We start from the raw sequence: 15,214 nt of genomic DNA on the forward strand, positions 1-15,214 counted from the left end.
TTGTGGTATTTCTTAGCATGAATAACTTGAGACAAGGATTTCCAGAGTCACCATCAGCTATTTCTTGATCTAGCTAGATAAAATTCTTAAATCAAAAGTGAATGCTGTTATTCAACACAGACAGCTCCCTGGACATGGCCCTAACTGAGAATAATGCAAGTAAACATTTTGCTCACTCATGAACAATCTGAAAATGACCTGAGTGGCCCAAAACAACACCCATGAAACATGCTGGGGCACAGGGAGCATATGGATGATGTTACTGAATAAATTGTTACCAATAGCTAGAATAGGTGCTGTGGTGGTGATCAAACCATGTGGAGATCTTGAAAATAAAAATGTGGGAAATAAAAGCAGAAGAAGGAAAAAACAATGTAAAGGAAGCATATGTTATTTTACACCCCCTTAGTTCCAGAATCATGCTTTTCAAGAGGCACCTGCTCTTTGTAGAGATTATTCATAGAACTCTAGAACTCTAAGAAGGCAGGACATTGGGTTTTATGATCATTTTATAGAGGAGGCAACTGAGGTTCAGAGAGGGCATAAGGTCTAAAAGCTAATAAGTGGTAGAGGTAGGATGTCAATCGAAGAATGTATTTTCCCATGTTGATGTCTAATTACCATTGTAACAGTATTAAGAGGGGGGGCCTGTGAGAAGTAATTAGGTCATGAAGGCTCCACACTCATGAATGAATTAGTGCTGTTATGGTGGGAGTGGGTTAGTTACCGTAAGAGTGGGTTGTTATAAAGTGAGCCCAGCCCCTCATGCTTTCTCTTTTGCATGTGCTCACTTGACCTTCCATTTTTCCATCGTTTGGGATGATGCATCCCAAATACCCTAATCAGATGGTGATGCCATGCCCTTGGACTGCCCAGCCTCTAGAACTGTAAGATATCAACTTCTTTTCTATATAAATTGCCCTGTCTGTGCTATTCTGTCATAGTAACAAAAACTGGACTAAGATAGTGTTCTTCTGTCATCAATAAATAATTTACATAACTTACACTGACTCTCAAAAAAAAAAAGGTCTTCTGAGGTCAAGCCCAGAAAGGCTCTTTCCTAGAACAATGGCCCAGGGTGGGAACAGGCCTGGTGCACTGAAGTGGTAAGGAGGCCATTGAGCCCAAGGGAGCCAGCAGAGAGGGATGAAGCCAAGGAGGAAGAGCAGCTGCCTAGATGAGAAAGAAACAGATAGAGCTGCAATGAGAAGCTCAGTGATTCTAGAGAACGCCATGTAAGGCAGGAAATTCAGAATCATGGGTGGTAATGAGCCAGGCAGCAGATCATGGAGCCCTTGTATGACATATACAAGAACTTGGATTTTACTCTCTGATGGAAGTTTGGGTTGGAATTTCAGCTCTGCCACATACTAGGTGTATGAAATTGTGCAAGTTATCAAACTTCACTTTCCCTTGGCCTCTTCATCTGTAAAATGGAGATAATAGCACATACATATAGTTATGTTTTGGGATTCAATAAATTGATAATGTTAAGTGCTAAAAAATGTGCTTACCACACAGTAAATGTTCAATAAACATTTCTATAATAATAATTAGCAGTAGTAGTAACAACTTTTAAATCATAATGATTTTTGCTTTCCTATGCAGTCAGGAAATTGCAAAGACTCAGAAAACTGATACTTCACTAAGAAGTACTCTTGAGACCCTGTAACAGGTCTATACAAGATTGAGGACTTTAAAGGGGTAAAAGTGGAAACAGGGAGACCAGTTTAGAGAACAGAAGAGATGAGGACCTAAGCTAAATAGTGGTAGTAGAGAGAGAGGGAAGATGACAGCATTAAAAGCTCTGGGGGAAAGAAAAAGTTCTGGGGAAAAAAAGATATGAAAATTTCAAACATTTACAAAAGTAAAAAGAATGCTATCATAGCAAGTGTATTTTATATACAATATCATCAACTGTTACAACAATGTTGCAAGGTAGGTGATATTACTGGCATTTTTCAGATAAAAAAATTGTAACTCAAATTGGTTGAGACTTAACACAAAGACATGCAGGTAGTAAGCTGCACAGCCATACCTGGAATGGTCCCCTTTTGTGATATTCATTGGCTGACTTCTATGGAACAGTTTAAAAAGACTAAAAACAAAGCTCTAGGAAAATGGCCCAATAAATGCAAATTTCAAAGTGATGCCAGGGTTGGCCAGCTACATTTCTTCCTTGGCCCATCATTCTGACTTTGCCTTCTGGCTGTGTCATATAGGTAAATATAGGGCTACAATTTCTCTTATGTACTTATTTTGAAACAGTAACCTAACTCTCACAAAACAACTGAGAAATACTTACAGATACACTAATGTTTAAAAAGTCTGAATACAAAATCCAGAGCTAAGCACTTCAGCATTTGACAACTTTCTACACACATAAAGGCACCTTTAGAATTCATTTGAAGCCAAACATTCTTGTGAGTGGTGGACAAATCAGTAAACTGTGTAGTGTGTTAGAAGTCCAAACACAAAAGACATTTTCAATAGATGTATATACTACATATATTGCATTCAAGATAGTTCAATGGTTTCTGGGATTTAAAAATGTTATTAAAAATTCCATGATGGGAGGTATATTACACAAGGAGAAAAGACATGCCACCTATGTCTACTTGATTTGCCAGTCCGAAAAACTATTCATCTGCTCCAGTACACGGCCAAGCTGAAGACTTTGTATTACAAAATGGACGAGAGGCAGTTCAGATAACCAAAATTAAAATAATATGAAATCTTGTTATTGTCCCAAGCTATAGTCTCTTCTTTCATTTTATTCTTTATAATTGCCTACTACAAAGTTTATTTTTCTCAGAACTAAGTCATCTGAACCAAGGCACATCATGAATCTGAAATGAATCCATGGAAATACATCCCCTAATTTTTTACATAGATTACACTGGATTTCAACATTTCAAAACTCAAAAGGGTTGCATATTTATTAAAACATTTAATTTTTTCTTTGGTTGTATTTCCTTTACAAGTATTATAAGTAATATACTTTATAATATTTATGATAATCTACCAGTCTTGCTTTCTTCCCTATGAAAGCATGAAGACAGTTATCATTTTAGTGAGGGAAATATATTACTTTTTAATAAATTGCCCAGAAATTGTTTCTGCCAAATATCTCAAGATGGTCTCACTTTAGTAACAGGAAAATGATTCCTAGCATTTCAGTGGCAGATTCCTCAATAAAGGGCAGGTTATAGGCTATCCATTTATTTTCAAAAGTATGTCATGCTTAAATTATCTTTGAATATATACCTAACATATAATTTTAAAATCTTTGTCTAAGTCCTCAATTCAATATTAAAACAGATCTTTTCAGACATACTGTCACTAGTAGAATGAGGTAAGTAAAACATATTTTTATTTGTGGTTAGAAGAAAATAAATATAATACAAACATATCTTTGAATTGTGTCTTATACTTTGCTTATAATAATTTAAAAACAGATCTGGTAGCTAAGATCAACAGAAGATTCACTTTGTGAATATGATTTGGCTTCAAGTATGTGTGAGTTTTAATGAACTGAATAATCACATATGCTAAAAAATCCTATGAAAAAATGATTCTGAAATTTTGCACCTGAACAACTTTACCCACAGAAACTTTTCAAAGTGCCTTGCCACGTAAAGTGGAGCTGGGAGGGATTATAATACAATGTAATAAATTGCAGCTTCCTGGGCCTACTTGGCTAAATATTTTTCTGAGTCTCTTCTGAGATGGGAAGAGACTATTAGGGTCTCTATAAAGTGATGGAGAAGCTAGATTCAAAGTCACACAGTGAATATCGCCTGAACACTTGAAATCGTACCTCCTGGTAATGTGAAATTTGGGTGAGGATGTTGCAATATTGTCTTTCATATATAACAACAATAACCCTTAACAAAAAACAGCTGGGATCTGTTTTAAGGAAAATACAGCTCTTTTAAGAAAAGAACTGGAGTGTTCATGGAGGACAGGCGGAGAAAGAATGAGGGATAGAAAGGCTCAGAAAAAAAGTCATGTTGACACTGCGTGCCTATATGTATGTATGTATGCATGCATGTATACATGTATGTATGCACGTATGTATGTATGTATGTGAGTGATGAGACTGGTACCCAGGTAACAGTCACAGCAGAATGCAAGTGCAGAAACTTCTAAAACAGTCAGGATGAACTACTGCAGGTCACTGTGGGAGTCAGTGTCACATTGGTCTTAAGTTTCAAGATGTCCAAGGAGGTGCCACATGCTCTGTCACCTTCCCTGCTTACCAGGAACTGAACCAGAGTCATCTTCACTAGTCCCAGGGAGCCTTGCCTCTCCCAAAGAGAAAGACTTGCTGAATCCTGAGCCAGTGCTGCTGGAGGCAGGAGAATACAGGGCTCAACAGTACACTATTGTCTTCTTTTTCCTCAGACAGTAGAGTCAGGAACTTCTATTCTCTATCCCCTGCCCTATCCTTCTTCTACTTCTGTATTATTTATCACATTATTTTCTACCCTTACTTTTTCTGTAATAAGAAGACAGAAACAAGCAAGAAACTGAAAGCAAGAAATCTAAATGCCCACACTCTTATGGAGACTTTGTTGGGATCCATAAACGGTTCAAGTACTTAAACATGAAAAAGCCTGTTTTCATCTTAAAAAAATAAGTTCAATCAACATCAGCACCTGAAAATATAATTTCCTAAACAAGTTCATTTCATGATTGGTTGAAATCTTAAACACACTAGGTGGCAACCTTTCTCTGTTTTACTATGACTAAATCATAAGGAAAAGGAGATATAGTTAACCAGAAGGAAGTTTTTACTTTATGGAACAAAGTCCCCTAATCCTATGATATTTAAAGCATTAGTGGTCATGTAAGACCTACTGCTTTTGAATATCACACATTGCAAATTTTAGCATGACAAATGATTGCATGAACTAGCATTTTGAAGGAGTCACAGGCTGGGGCTTATGTTTGAATCTAATCTTTTTTTTTTTTTCAATGGCATTGAAGTTTGCTATGTTGCCCAGACTGGCCTTGAACTCCCGGGCTGAAGTGATCGTTCCTGTCTCAGGCCATGGAGTGCCTAGGACTACAGGTGTGTGCCACCGTGCCGGTCGAATGGAATTGTGTGCAAACTTTTTTCATCTTCTGTGATTCACTCTCTCTTACTAGAAAGATATTCTCCTCTGAAGTTTGTCAATAGGATTAGGAAATTGATAAACATATAGAAAATTAAAATAATATTTTTGAAATATATTTTAAAGTCCAAGATTTTGATCATTTTGAAATCCTAGTGTCTTTCTTCCCTCAGACTAAAAACTATCATCCATCTATCAATTCACCCTTAACCACTTTTTTTAGAATTACAGAGAAACAAGTATGTTCTAATTTTTAAATGAATATAAAAATATTTCTGGGAGCCTAGACTATTTGACAACACCCTAGGATTAGCTATAGGAGGAGCCACATCTACTCACAACTATCTAGTCCCATCTTCATAAAAGTATGGACATATAAAACAAACAAACATAATATAACCTACTTGATCTTTACGTGTGTGTGTATACATATATGTATATATCTTTATGTACACATACACACACGAAGTATATGCCTACATATACACACTTTGGAAGACATAGAACAACTTAAAGAACAATTCAAAGATAACTATTGATAACATTTTCCCGCTGCATGTATGTGAGCACATGGATGTAATACAGTATGTGACTATTATGGAATACATACTTTCTTATAGAGTTAGAATCATAGTATATATTCGACTGTAATATTCTGCTTTTAGCATTAAACATTAATGAACCATAAAAATTCTACATGCCTTTATTCTTTTAAAATATTTTTATTGACTCAAATCTATATTTGGTAATCTCTAAAATTTTTCAAGTTATGTGAATCCAAATGTATTAAAATGTGAGCATTGATTCTATTTTCAAATAAATAAAAAAAAAATCATGTGGGTTTTTCAGACTAATTTCAGTTCATGTATCATTCATTCATTTTTAAAAAGCTACTTATTAAAGGAAATATGCTTATTTTAATTAAATATACATAAGACAAAGTTAAATATTAAAATGCTACCTGAGAAATTGGGCTGCACAGGGAATTCACAGGAATGTTAAATATTTTATATTGCTACCTGCTTAAATTAAAATCATGAAACTAATTTAAGACAATAAAAATATTCTGAAAAATGTGACTACCAAGAAAATCTTGCAAACCAAATTAGTTTTTCCATATAGTGTTTAAAAGAGATGATTTGTTTTTCCAAAAATAATGTTCACTCTGACAAATTATAAATTTAAGAATATAATGAATGATTTAAAATTACTTATAAAGGAGGCATTAGATTTTTTGATAAACTAAGTAATCTATATAGTAAACAAAACAATACCAAAAATACATAAAAACTGTGTTTCCTTGGTATTAGACATACTTGAGGATATGGATCCTCTGTATTACTTGGCCTTTTAATTTGAAACTAGCTCCATTTAAGTCAAAATAAATTAAGCAGTACATCTGTTTATGAAACCCTAGGGAATAAAGTTCCTAATATAATAAAGCCAACCTCAGTTACAAATGAATGTGCTTTTCCTCTTTGAAGCTATTGCCACTTAGAATTAAAGTAATCTATTTAACACAAAAACTTGTATTAAAAATCACAACTACCAAAACTTTCAATTTAGCAAGAATGTCCAGCAACCTTTTACTGAGAATCAAATAAAATGTAAATTAATATATGAGTAACATTAAAACTGTTTGGTATTGTGTAATATCTTCCAAAAGGAAAATTTTCAATGCCAAACCCAGGCCACATGTTTGTATATCTAGTTATGCCGCTTTTCTGGTGTTTTGATCATTCTAAATATTTTGAAAAATTTTAAAGAGATGTGGGGTCTCACTCTGTTGCCTAGGCTAGAGTGCAGTGGCACAATTCACAGCTCACTACAGCCTCAAGCTCCTGGACTCAGGTGATCCTCTCACTTCAGCCTCCCAAGCAGTTGGAATTACAAGTGCAAACCACTATTTTTATTTCTTAAGGCAGGCCAGAATTTTTTTTTTTTTTTGAGATGGGGGTCTCATCTTGAATTTTAACTCCCACAATTTCCAGATATCGTGAGAGGAGCCTGGTGGGAGACGACTGAATTATGGGGATTGGTCTTTCTGGTGTTGTTCTCATTATAGTGAATGAGTGTCATGAGATCTAATTTTTTAAAAAGAGGAGTTCCCCTGCTCAAGCTCTCTCCCTTTGCCTGTTATCACATCCACATAAGATGTGAATTGCTCCCCCTTGCCTTCCACCATGATTGTGAGGCCTTCCCAGCCAGCCACATGGAACTCTGAGTCCAATTAAACCTCTTTTCATGATTGTGAGGCCTCCCCAGCCACGTGGAACTCTTGAGTCCAATTAAACCTCTTTCTTTTGTAAATTGCCCAGTCTCGGGTATGTCTTCATCAGCAGCGTGAGAACAGACTAATACAGTGACATTCAAAGATATTTAGTTTTCTGAAATTTAAACCATGTGCTCACATCTTATTAATATTTTAAGAATTAAGAAACAACTAAATAGCAAGAAAACAAATAACCTGATTTTAAAATGGGCAAAAAACCTAAATAGGTCTTTCTCAAAACAATGGCCCAACACAGTGGCTCACACCTGTAGTCCCAGCACCTCAGGAGGCTGAGGTAGCAGGACAGCTTAAGTCCAGCACTTTGAAACCAGCTTGGGCAACATCGTGAGACACCCTCTCTACAAAAAAATTAAAATCAAAACAAGACCTACAAAAAAAGGTCAACAGGTATATGAAAAAGTGCTCAACATCACTAATCTTAAGTGAAATGCAAATTAAAACCACGAGGAGATATCACCTGACACCTATAATAATGGGTTTTTATCAAAAAAAAGGTAACAAATATTGGTGAAGACGTGGAGAAAAGGAAGCCTTTTAACACTGTTGGTGGGAATGTAAACTAATACAGTCACTATGGAAAAGAGTATGAAGGTTCTTCAAAAAATTAAGGATAAAACTACCATATGATCCAGCAATTCTATTTCTGGGTACATATCCAAAGAAAATGAAATCGGTATGTCAAAGAGATACCTGCACTCCCATGTTTGGTACAGCATTAATCATAATAGCCCAAATATGGAATCAACCTAAGTGTCTAACAACAGATGAATAAAGAAAATGTTATACACATACACACACACACACACACACACACACACACACACACACGATTCCTACTCAGGCTTAAAAAGGGGATATCTTGCCATTTATGATAATATGGAAGTTCCTGGAATACATTATGCTTAGTGAAATAAGTCAGGCAAGAAAGATAAATACTATGTGATCTCACACATATGTAGAATCTAAAAACAAAATCAAACTTATAGAAGCAGAGAGTAGAACAGTGGTTCTGGGGCAGGGCCTGGGGAAGAATGGGAGGATGTGGAATGGGAGATGTTGGTGAAAGGGTACGAAGTTTCAGTTAGAAGGAGAAACAATTTCAAGATACCTATTGTACAGGCTGGTGGCTATAATGAATAATCATGCATAGTACACCTGACAATTACTGAGAGTAGATTTTAAATGTACTCATCACAAAAAATGATAAATTGCTAGGTGATGGACATGTTAATTGCTTGATTTAATCATTCCACAATGTATACATATATCAAAATATTACCTTGTATATAATAAATGAATACAATTTGTCATTTGTTGATAAATAATAAATTTAAAACTAGAATTAGAGCCTGGCCCCATCTTTGACCCCCCCCCAAAAAAAACTTTCAACCCCAAATCCTTAATTTTTGGCTCATGTGTGCTCATATCACTTGGGGAGGACAGGCACTGATGATAAAGCAGATGGGACTGAAGTTTATGCAACATAAGCAAAAAATAATCTAGTCTAAAATGGAAACTCTTTATTTGTCATGAGAAAACGATTTAGGCTTCATTAGAGAAAATACATGATGTGAATGAATGCCTTCAAATTTGTTAGTTATATGATGGCACAAAGACTGACTGTGTTCAAACCAAAATAATTAAAAAATGTTTAGCACTTGTGTGTAGACATATTCACTAAGCATAGTAGGTTATTTTGTTTAATAAAAACCAATACGATAGAGAGACTTTTCTAGGACTGCTGATGTCCCAAATTATCATCAGAAGGTTTGAGTGCAAAGCTGAGAGTCTGACTTCCACGGAGGGAAGAAGGATGGTGAAAGAGTTGGGTACACGGGCACGGATTCACAAGTGCTCTCACTTTGTGTTCTAGGAACAGGATCTTCTCTCACAGTTTATCTTACTGGCAGGCTTGTTCTTAATGCCAGTGGCCCTGCCCTTTTGGTTTTTCTCCAGAATGGGCTCCTGGGAAAAAGATTTATGGTCAACTAGTACAACAATTTTAAAGGTCTGCATGTGGTGAAAAGATTCAATAGATTAAAAGGAAGTCCTTGATCAAACAGAGAGGAGAGCAATGTGTTTTATGAATGCCTACTAGGTGCCAGACACGGTGTTCTACCAACATGCTGAATTTAATTCTGACAACTCTGCATTAAATGGATGCTCATATTCCCATTCTAAGATAAGGAACTAGGCCCTGACAACTTAAGTTACTCATCGGCAGTCATGCCCTTGGCAAGTGACAGAGCTCAGTGGTTTCCAAACGCCACTCTAAGATCTGGTACTTGCCCAACAGAATGCTCATTGGTCCTTGTCAAAGTCAAAGTGTACATGGACCATGCAGTGAGATTTTTTTTTAAAAGACTATACGTATTCCTTTAGAAAATTCTTTTATTCTGAGATTATGCTCTTTTTCACTGAAGTGAAAATGTCTTAAAAAATAAAAATATATATTGATGGGAAATTCCTTGATAATGTTCTTTACCTGGCAAAATAAGGAGTTAGTAACCCTAGGTCGGTGTCCCAGGTATTTTTTGAAATTTTACTGAGTCATAAAATCCCAAGGCATGGAAATGTTCAGCGTAGCTGGACTTGAACCCAGGCATTCAAATACTGTTTTGTTTTTATCATGCTGCTTTCCGTATGCTCAAATGGATTTAGACTATTCTGAAGGCACATAGAAGTAAATGTTTTAGACTCTAGAACAGCACTGTCCAATAGAATATTTCTTCAACATTCTATTTCTGCAACAGAATATTCTGCAAGACTCTTTCTTGGTGCTGTCTAATGTGCTATCCACTAGCTAAACACACACACACACATACACACACACACACACACAACAATCCACAAAAACAAAACTATCTTGGTGGTTATAACAAATTCGATTTGAAGTTCTGTAAGTACCAAAGAAAAAATGAATTTTGAAACATGAAAATATGAGATCTGCATGTAGTTTTGTTCTCCCTTGGGAGCAAAACAATGAGTTAAAAATTTTGTACGTGGGATAATTCATGACATTTATTGGGAGACAAAGTCATTTACTGAATTGGTGAAATGATTTCTTGTCATATCACAACCTTCCATATTTATAGAGGGGTGAGCAGTTATTCTTTTTCTTTCTGCTCTTAAGCTGCCTGTGTCTAAAGAGAGGGTTACAGGAATTGACACATTATATATGTTTAGATACAACTTTCAAGTATTCAATGTCAGCAAATTTTTCTTGACCCAAGTTAGGAAAAACCATAAAGTCTCAAGGCAATTAGCAGTAGGTGGACACAAAGCCTGGGAGATGCTGCAGTGGGCAGATGGAATAATTGGGGATGTTTCCTCAGTGAACCTGGGAAATCATACCACAAATTACCAGGAATCTGAGAGCAAAGCCCAGTGGTTGATATTCCTTACTTGGTTTTCTAAAGAAAAACCATGGGTCTGCTTGATGCTTTCTTTCTGTTTATTTATAAAGCACATCTTTAGATGATTCATATTGCAAGGGCTTAGACAGAATGATTTAGTAATACTCACTGAAATATCTTATCTCAAGAAACCCATCACATAAATGTTCCAGCAGTGTGACTGTTTTTCCTTATATGGCTCAGAAAACAGTAAAGGAGACATTGAGAACAATTCATTAAGAAGCTAAGACTGATAAGCAAAAGTAAATATTTAAAGTGATTGATGTGTAAGTGAAAACAAGTATTTATATAGGAATCTCAGTGTTGGCTGGAAACATCTCCTTTTCTATCAAGAATTTTTAAAAATTAAATAAAGACAAGAATGCATGCTCCAAACAATTTTGTTTTGTCTTATTTTCATGGATCTACGGTGTCTTCAAATGATACTCTGGCATGGAGTAGGTGCTACTGATATTTTCTAAATTAGTAAAACAATGACAGTATTCAAAAATGCACATCAATTGATACACACCTTTATTTAGAATGTGGAAAACATGTATTGGTTATCTCCAATAGAAGTCAACTTTCTTCTTCTCAGCCTGCCACCATAGGCCCCACTGTTAAGATTTAAAGTTCAGGCTGTGCATAGGGATTCTTGCCTGTAATTTCAGCACTTTGGGAGGCCAAAGCAAGAGTACTGCTTGAGCTCAGGAATTCGAGAACAACCTGGGCAACATAGCAAAACCTCATTTCTGCTAAAAATTTAAAAAAATTAGCCGGGAGTGGTGGCATACCCCCGTGTTTGGGCTACTAGGGAGACTGAGGTGGGAGAATCACTTGAGCCCAGGAGCTCAAGGCTGCAGTGAGCTGTGATTACATTGCTGCACTCCAGCCTGGGCAACAGAGTGAGACTGTCTCAAAAAAAAAAAAAAAAACAGATTTAAAGTTCAAAATATTTCTATTTTACCATACACTGGAGCATGGTTTTGATTTTAGTCTTCTTTAATATACAGAGGGAAGAGGGTTGAGATAAAGTGAGAGTATACTAGTATACCTCTAGGTACAATATCCACAATTGGATGAACCAGTATCTCTCCCGCAGTGGCCATTTGCCTCTTAAAATTTCAAGAGGCAGGAAGAATCAGTAATTTTCAACTACGGGTCCTTCATCTAGGGACCATGTTGCATTGAGAGCACTATCTAGGTTACTGGACTAGTTTTTTTTATTTCAAAATGGTCTTCAAACTTTCCTTATTTTAGTTTATTTCACACATAATTTGCTCTTAGAGATTGCATTCTTTTGGTATGCACTGAAAAACAGGCTAATCTTCCTTGACTGAGGCCAATTCAAGTTTACTTTCTTCTGGCAGGAATTCAATGTCTCATAGGATTGTGGAATAATTGCTCTTGTTATTAAACTACCCCTTCTCCCTGCTTTTTTTTTTAAAGAAAGGAGATATTATCCTTTGAAATGTATTAAATCTGAGGTACAAGCATAATTATATAATCATTATTTATAAGTTTAAACAATTCAAAGTCACACTCTTTCTCTTATATACAGGAGTGAGAAAAACTCATTTTTCTTTAGAATTTTTTCTTTTTTCACATTTAAATGATTTACAAGTGAGTTCAGTCTTTAATCCCAGCACTTTGGGAGGCCAAGGTGGGAGGATCACTTGAGGTCAGGTCGAGACCAGCCTGGCCAACATGGTGAAACCCCATCTCTACTAAAGATACAAAAAACATTAGCCAGGCACGGTGGCGGGCACCTGTAATCCCAGCTACTCAGGAAGCTGAGGCAGGAGAATTGCTTGAACCCGGGAGGTGGAGGATGCACTGAGCTGAGACTGTGCCACTGCACTCCAACCTGAGCAACAGAGTGAGACTCTATCTCAAAACAAACAAAAAAAGTGAGGGCATATACTGAGGAACATAGTGGGTATAAAGGGAATCTAGAAAATAAAATGGTATGCTATATATTAGCACAAAGTCCTAGAGTTAGAATTGCAGCAGCCTTATCATAGAAACAATGAATTACATATATGTTTGGTCAATTTTCACTTCTTTTTCCCTCTGCTTTAACAACTTTTTATGACTAACATTTATCCCTCCACATCTCCTAAGACTTTAGTATATATCTATTACTTTGGTAGCAATAACCAAGATATATTACTACATATAACTCAATTAATTCGTTATTTTAAAGGTTAGAGCACTGGCAATGATACTCAGAGGTGCTGACACCATCTCACTATAGTAAAGCATTAAAATCAATACTTTATTTTTACCCTGTGGCATGAACAACATTACCATTTAAAATGTCTAAACATCAGGATTTCATTTTTATGATTTTTTGAAAGTATGAGATTAGGAATATAAAATGCCTATTCAGCTAATATTTTAAATCCCCCTGTTCAAGGATTGAAGAAAAATGTTTAGCTAATTTACCAGACTTATTTTACAATTCATGAAACTCCTATTTTTTAAAATCAGAAATAAAACTACCTAAGTGATTGAAAAAATGGCACCAAATAAAGCAGAATTTTTAAACAAAAAGATAGTAAAAAGGTATTCTAGTAGCAGATGACTTTAGCATATTTTGCTGATAAACTTCTTGAGATTTAACAGCTAGTATTAATGTCTGCATCAACACTCCGAATAATACTAGTAACAGTGGCCAGCACACAGCAATGGAAGAAAAAGCCTGGTCTATCTAGATCATTACCAAAATAATATCACATTTTATAATAAAAGATTTTGGCTACCTGGGATCCTAACAGAATTAAGAAGAAGATAAATTCTCTACTCTAGAGCACATCAGAACGCTCACAGCTTTGAAACTGTTATTTTTTTCCTCCTAACAAAATTCTCTCACAGAGTCTCACATAGAGATCTGATTTATCTCTAATCATTTTTTTTTTTTTTTCTTGAGGCAGGGTCTCACTCTGTCATCCAGGCTGGAGTACAGTGGTGGGATCATGCTTCACTACAACCTCAACATCCTGGGCTCAAGTGATCCTCCCACTTCAGCCTCCCAAGTAGCTGAGACTACAGGCGCCCACCACCATGCCCAGCTAATTTTTGTATTTTTTGTAGAGACAGGGTTTCAACATGTTGCTCAAGTTGGTCTCGAACTCCTCAGCTCAAGCCATCTGCCTGCCTGGGCCTCCCAAAGTGCTAGGATTACAGATGTGAGCCACCACACCTAGCCTGATTTAGCTCTAATTCTTCAGATATGAATAAACACCCAATCCAAGGATTTTCAAACTTTCTCAGTACGCGGTGCCCTTAATATCTCAATTTTTTAAATAACAGCAACCCGTTGGCCAAAAGAAATAACTAATAGTTCCAATTATTAAATAGTTAAGTCCAAATAATTTAATAAGGTTTTGTTCTAACAATTTAGCAGCCACTGAGCACTATGTCAATTTCTCATTTTGGAATGAGATTGGACATTGGCTCGCTTATTTTTGTTGCACATTGATTTCTGCTCAGCACTTGATTTTTATCCAACAATTGCTCAAAACCCAATTTTGCAAAGATATGGTGTCACAGAAAGGAATATCGTGGTCTTTATTGGAAACTGGGAACTATTTCAAGCTATTAGTTTTCCAGGTGGTTGACACATGTTTTTGTGTTTTTCTTGAAAATTTAAAATAACGCTTGCACCCACGTGCATTCCCTCTGCTGCCTCAGGACATGTTTTGAGAATCCTGGCCCTAGTCCCATCACTCCTACACCACAGGGTGAGGGGTGAGGATACCTCCCCAGTTGGGAACAACCCAGGAACTGGGGAAGAGATGATTTGACCATGGTAGCTTTCTTTGTGTGGTTAATGGAAGAAGGCTTTCAAGATAGCAAATTAATATGCTTTTGAAATGTTTACACTTGATCTTAGCCAAAAGGCCAAGAAGCGATGAAATGTTCATTAGTGTAATATTATCTTACAATCTAGCTAAGAGATGACTACAAACTTTTCATGTACATCCAGTGAGAATTAGAACCTTTGTAATGCAACGTCTTTTTATTTATATTCTTCCTAGTAAGACCAGGGAAGATTAATAATCTGGAATAAAAGATACAAATAGACATAAAGTGAATTCTTCTTCCTTTTTCAAACCCAGGACTGGAAGCAATACTACCCTTATACTTAGTAGGCAAAAGAAGTAGAGAGGAGTGGCTATGACTGAAAACACACATTAGAGGCCCAAGAAATGGTGAGGGACTTGTTAATTGCTAAAGAAATGACAGTAGTTTGAGATGGGGGGTAGGGAGAGTATTATCCACTAGCTGAGAAAATGCCCCAATGGGGCACCCCAAAGGCCTGATCAGTGAAGTCTGATATATCTGTATAGTGCTTGGGGATAACTTAGCTAGATTCCCAAGTATGCCCAGGTTTTTATGGT

At 36.2% G+C, this 15,214-nt stretch overlaps 1 protein-coding gene across 9 annotated transcripts in view; it reads right to left on the reverse strand.

Annotated features, from left to right (window-relative positions):
* PDE4D (phosphodiesterase 4D) overlaps nt 1-15,214 on the reverse strand; it is an 807,734-nt gene that overhangs the window by 219,637 nt on the left and 572,883 nt on the right. The window lies entirely within an intron of this gene.

This window comes from Macaca fascicularis, chromosome 6, assembly GCF_037993035.2.
Source record: "Macaca fascicularis isolate 582-1 chromosome 6, T2T-MFA8v1.1".
NCBI classification, from domain to species: domain Eukaryota; kingdom Metazoa; phylum Chordata; class Mammalia; order Primates; family Cercopithecidae; genus Macaca; species Macaca fascicularis.